The following is a 6,473-nucleotide window of genomic DNA, read 5'->3' as shown; positions in this document are numbered from 1 at the left end:
AGTGTGAACCGAACCCTAGAAAAGGGAAAAAGAAACGGAGCACATAAATCATATAAGGGGTGCGTGATTTCTCACATTTGGTAACCCAAAATTCCTATTTGTTCGTCAATTTGATAGATTCTTGACGTAATAACCAAACCCTAGTAAGTTGATTTTTGAAATATATTCAAATATATGTTTATATAGGGCTCTTTTTTATGTGAAGCATGATTTGCCTTCTCCTGTTGTCGTGATACTATCCATTCTCAACAACAAAATGAGATGATTGTTGCGCTTCATGACCTAGCTTCTGTGAATTATTTCATTGAACATGTAATGTACTTCGTAGGCTTACCCTAGCTTAGGTCGTGCATGGGTGGTATATTTGAAGAGATTTCGTAACATCCCAAATTTTATAATACACTTGATGACCTAGTTCAACGAATTTTATCTTTGAACATGGAGTGAACGTTATAGCTTACACTAACTTAGGTCGTGGATGAGTGGTATTCTTGAAGGGACCGGGCAACATCAAAAATTTTATGTCGAATATCAGACAATAAAGTATATAAGAATTTTAAGGCATGCTAGTGGGCAAAAATAGAATTTAATAACTCAAAGTTTATTAAACGGAAACAAATAGAAAAATGAAGTAAATTAATTGTATGTTTATTTAAAATGATTTGTATGTTAAATAGTGAAGTAATAAATTAGAAGGGTATTTTGAAATATTTCAAATTTGAAAATAGAGGGAAAAATCAGTTACTTATTATTTTTTTGCTGATTTTGAAAATAAATAGAAGATAAAGGGCTTAATGTACACATAGCTTAAATGTTCGGATGAAAAGTGGAAATCAGGAAGCACCTTATTTTCCTTTCTTGTGAGCATCAATTAAATGTTAACAAAAGAAAAGAAAAAGTTGGTTTCCATGTGTGTGCGTGGTTGGCATGTTTGGTACGGAGTGTTTGGGAGCTTTTAGCATAAATGTTTCAATTTAAACAAAAAACTTTGTTTGAAAATACGAGTTTATCTTTTAGTTTAAACAAATCACTCCAAATCTAAAAGTTACTTCATTTAACCTTTTAACAAAATGCTATTGAACATTTTAAAATCAATTTACACAATCGCCCTTATATATATATATATATATATATACACACACACACTAACAATTGTCCTTGTATGTAAAATTTTACATATTTCAAAAGCGTACAACTACTTTTGCTAAACACTTATATAATAAATAAATACTACAGTTTTCAACTACCAGCTACTACTAGACTACCAGCTAAAATGGTTAAGATCATGATTTTCAATTTCAAGGTCACATGTTCGAGTCCCCTCCTCCCGTTTTCTCCTAAAAATTTGATTTTTCAAATAATAAAGGAATGCCACATCTGCCACATCAGCCAAAAAGTCCACTTGGCGCGCCACCTCATCAAGTAACCTGCTGAAATGGTCAAAGAGGATTAAACTGATTACTTTAGCCGGTAACCGGTCCTTTTTCGTTAATGAATTTTAATTTAGTACTAGATCATAAAATGGCCCAAAACTTTGGGACTTTGTTGAAAATTTCCCTTAATTTGATAACTTAAAAAAACTTTTATGATGAAATTAAAAATTGTCCTTTTTTGTTAATGAATTTTAATATAGTATTAGATCGTAAATTGGCCCAAAACTTTGGGACTTTGTTGAAGATTTCCTTTATTTTGATAACTAAAAAAAACTTTTATGATGAAATTAAAAATGACGTCAATTTTTTCATAAGATACTAGCTACTGTGTAAATGGTAACATTAAAACTTGAGACTTTTGAAAGAATAACATGGATAAAATGTGTCTATGTGCAATTTGTATCATTTGAAACTAAAAAATTCAATTTAGTTTTTAACTTGTGTGATAATTATTTTGATGTTAGTTTAAACTTTTAATTAATAAATAAATACTATAAGATTTTATCACAAATATTATTTTTCTATTCAAAATAAAGATAAGTTAAAGTCAAGCGATAGTATAATGAGTCTTAGTTTCAATATTTTATGTATAAGTGTTGAATTAGTCTAAGGGCGTGCTTGGTTTACAGATTTATCTTTAGTTGGGCTAATCTCCTCAACACATATGTTGTTTTAGTCCTTTCTTGTCGTTTGTTGTAGATGGTCTTGTGTCACAGACAGTCTTTTGTTTGCAATTGAATTAACTCTTACTGTTAAGTAGATTATCTTCTTTGTGAGTGAATCATCTTCATCGTATAATAAATAAGGACATATACTCCACATATTACACGTCAGATCTTAAAATAGTGTAATTATACGTGACCATTAACATGAGTTCCTTTTATGCCTTCACCGGCAATCATATCCAACTACATCTAGAAATCGCATCTGCCAAATGTGGTTATGCGTCGATATGTGTCACCTCGATAGCATGTACCATGCCAACCAGGCCTACTAGTCTCTTACATAAAGAATGAAAACATTCGGGAACTATTCTTTCCCTTATATTGGCAGGACTTACTATCCCCTAGATGTTTCAATGTTAGGAGCAAAAGATTTAAGAGGAAGAATCGTGCTAGGAATAAATGGATTGCAACCGCAAGGTGTAGCATTAGTTCCACCTCGCAAGAGTTCTTGACAAGGGTAGATCCATTACATAATAGAATGAATCGAAGAAGTTTTAAAAATTTCAACAATGTGTCCCTGGATCATGTAGGATTAAAAATGATACGATCGGTGCCTTAGGCCCACGGTTTTTTTTCAGTAATATGAGGGCACCCTCTCCTCTCCTCGTTAAGCGACCCGACATGTCTGAATTGGAAAGTGCAAATATGATGAATGACTATTGGAATTCAGATAACATAACATCCACGGAAATGGTGGATCAACTGGGGCTAGCATAACTGAGGATCAGTGGTAAGTTGTAGCTTTAACCATTGTAGTTTTAACCGGAGGGATTTTTAGTTATTAGATTGAATCGTGAGATCATCATGATATTAGGATCAAAGATTCCTAAGAATCAACCCTAACTGTAGGATTAAGTATCTTTCAGAAGTTGATATCATGAAAATTTATATGGGGCTTAACCTTAGTCATAGGATTAGGTGTTGGATCAAAACCCTGCCCCTAGGGTTGGATGATCATGTAGTATACTCCTATTTTTTAAAAATCATAACAAATAATAGAAATATCTTATGAGTGCAAGGTCAAAATGAAACACACCTCTTTAGGTTTTATATTTTAAAAAACATTTATAGATCTTAGTCACAAATTCATCAACACTGGTTCACCTAAGACCTTCAGATGTCACATAAGTGTTAGGGTTGCTTATATGAATATCACATTAACAACAAATGTCGTATTAGATCCTAATATTCAATTAATCAACAATGATTCATCTAATATCCTATTCCATCATTACTTTCCTCACTAATCAATTGTAAACATTCAACTAAGTCCTGAAGCTTAGTTATTGGAATCCATGGTATGGAATTGGAGATTCCATCCATGAAATTTCTCCAAGCTTGATCTAATTGAGATTACATCAAGTAATTCATACAATGATTACTCTATTAGTCAAACAACAATCCAATTTAAATTAGATTTGATTTGAATCATTGAACTCATTAGTTCAATCATCCTAACATTTATTAAATCTATAATTGAATCCAAATCCAATAATAGAGGTTAGAGTGCAACTAATCATAGCTAAAGTATAACTAAAACATGAAGTAGAGTTTGAATCACTCATTTCCACCATTAATGATGGATTTTAATCGTTCAATGCTGAATTAACAAAATCATGGTGTTCTAGAGAGGAATCCAAACATTCAAACTCATACAAACCATTAGATGGTTGAAAAATTCAAATTTCTCCAAAACTAGGGATTGGATAACCCAAACTTAGCTCCATACCAAACTTCTTAATGATCTCCAATATAAGTTGTCTAAATGTTTTGTCTTTGAAACATGTCTCTAATGTAGTGTGCACCAATGTAGCATTTATTTGATTAAAACCATCCATTATCAGAGTTTAAATTACGAAATACAGTCTCACCGAGCTCTTCCCATGAACAATCTGCAAGACATTTAATCCATAACTATATGCATAAATCTTAGTGAGTTCCCAAGTATACCACACATTCCATCATACATACAATTCATCCAAAAAAACCTTGGCTCTAGTGTCGAACAACCAACTCTCATATCCACATAAATATAACATACATAATGGGCCCAACCCTAGGGAGTATACGGGCCCAGCCCGGAACATGTTTCATATGGGAGAAAACCTAAAATCATAGGCTTAGGTTGTAATAGCTACCATGTCATGGCCATCCTCATGCCACGTCGTAGAGCTCACTAGGAGAACGTGTTTCATATGAATCATGCCACGCCGTGGGCATCCATGCACCACATCATGGCAGAGGGTTTTTCTTTAAAAACCCAATTTTGATCCCTTTAAGTCTTTACCTAATATTTCCAGAAAACGGGTGTTACAACCAAGCTATTTGTATTTCACAATAGAACCTAACTTGAAGTTTCTAGAACTTTGATGGTCATCTGTTAATGATTTCATTTGAAATGAGTGTCGTTCATACATCTAAGATGCCCATAGTCTCAAGGTGCAAGACCCTTTACAACAGATGACCAAATTCCTTTTAATATCGTTTTTAATGAAACACAATTGATATCCATCGGAAACGACTTTTCAACGCAAAGTACATTCACAAATTTTCATTTTTTAATTTATAAATTAATTCGGTGTAAATTTATGTTAACTAGGTTGAAACAAAATTTTATTAAAAGGATCATATACAATAAAAGTAATATGGAAATCTGAGTCAGGCGTTACCATCTGTCTACAGTTCAGTTATCTCCAACTACTAGCTTTATACCCTTAGTGGATTTACTTAATCCTAAAAGACACACAACAAATAAAAAGGTAAGCTACAGGAGTTTAGTGAGTAACCTACACAATATACACATATAATATTGATAATACTATATCATATTCACAACACATAAGTCATATCTCATAGTTCCTTCCGTATTTAACTTATTATGTACTCACAATAGGTTTCACCACACATGTTTAGCAAACAATGGGTTTACAGCTATTGAAATTGCTATTTCAAGTATTAGTTCTTAATAATGGTTTTTGCAATTATTCAACTACCATTTTAAAAAATCATAAGTTATCGATGAACGATATTGCCACAAGGTACCTGTTATGCAGCTAACCATACTCATTAGATATTGCCACAAGGTACTCGTTATATGGCTAACCATACTTGATATATATTGTCACAAGGTACTCGTTATGTGGGTCACCACAAAGCACAACTCCCCCACCTTCAATTTGAAGATTCAACCATACTGATATGAATATTCAACCACTTAAGTTGGATTGTGCCCCTCTTATCAGTGTGCAATACCCTCTTTACACTCTTATGGATCATCGTATCCACATCATGTTTCATATGACGACAAATTTTTGGTGATAATGTTAATGCTCTTTTGTAGTGTGGGGGTAAATCTATAAGGTTAAGATTAATTGATTTTTTTTCATTTTCCATACCTTGTCAATATGTCTCTACCCCATCTCACGTCGCCCTCCTGATGTTGTAACACGACGGTCATGTCTAGAAACAAGGACAAAATATGGAAAACAAATTGGCTTTATTATCAGTACCCTATTATCTATTCATCAAAAACATCATTAAACATGTTAGTTTCTAAAATAACCCATGGACATTATGAAAAACTAGTTGGCTTTATTGTCAGAAACTCTTAATGAGAAACTAAAGCGTTAGAAAAATATTTTATCGACGAGGGAAAGCTCATTCAACCAATACGAAGAAGAAATTAATTTCAATTCAAGAGGGGAAGTGAAAGATTACCAAATTACACATGATCCTTTCATCATCACCACTACCACAACCTTTTCCACCACCACCCATCACATTCGCCACTACCCACCACCTACTACCTATGTCGCTACCTCCTCCTCCACCATCACCGCTACCTCCAACTCCACCACCACTACCAACCACAATGACTACCTTTACCACTACCTTTGCCACCTCCCACTGCCATCGGCATCACCACCACCACCACCATCACCACATCCACCATCACTGCTAGCTCCACCTCCACCTCCTCTGTAACCACTATCATCGCCACCACCACTACCTCTGCCACCACGTACTACCATAGCCACTACCACATTCTCCACAAGAAGGGGAATTATGTTGTTTTACATTATTCCAATTGCATTTCTTACCAACCAAACTGAATATAAAATTGGATTCAAATTCAATTCCCTACATACAAGATCTTTCTATTTGTAAGGTGCATCTTGGTTCTTCAAGATTGATTTCAGGTCAGAGTACCACCAGATGAGAGTCAGAGTGGAGGACATGGACAAAGACAACGTTTTGAACTCGTTATAGCCACTATGAGTTAGTGGTGATGTCGTTTGGGATTACCAATGCACTG

Source organism: Lactuca virosa, chromosome 2 (assembly GCF_052849685.1).
Source record: "Lactuca virosa cultivar CGN04683 chromosome 2, Lactuca_virosa_CGN04683_v6, whole genome shotgun sequence".
Lineage (NCBI taxonomy): Eukaryota > Viridiplantae > Streptophyta > Magnoliopsida > Asterales > Asteraceae > Lactuca > Lactuca virosa.
Note: the sequence above shows the minus strand (reverse complement) of the source record.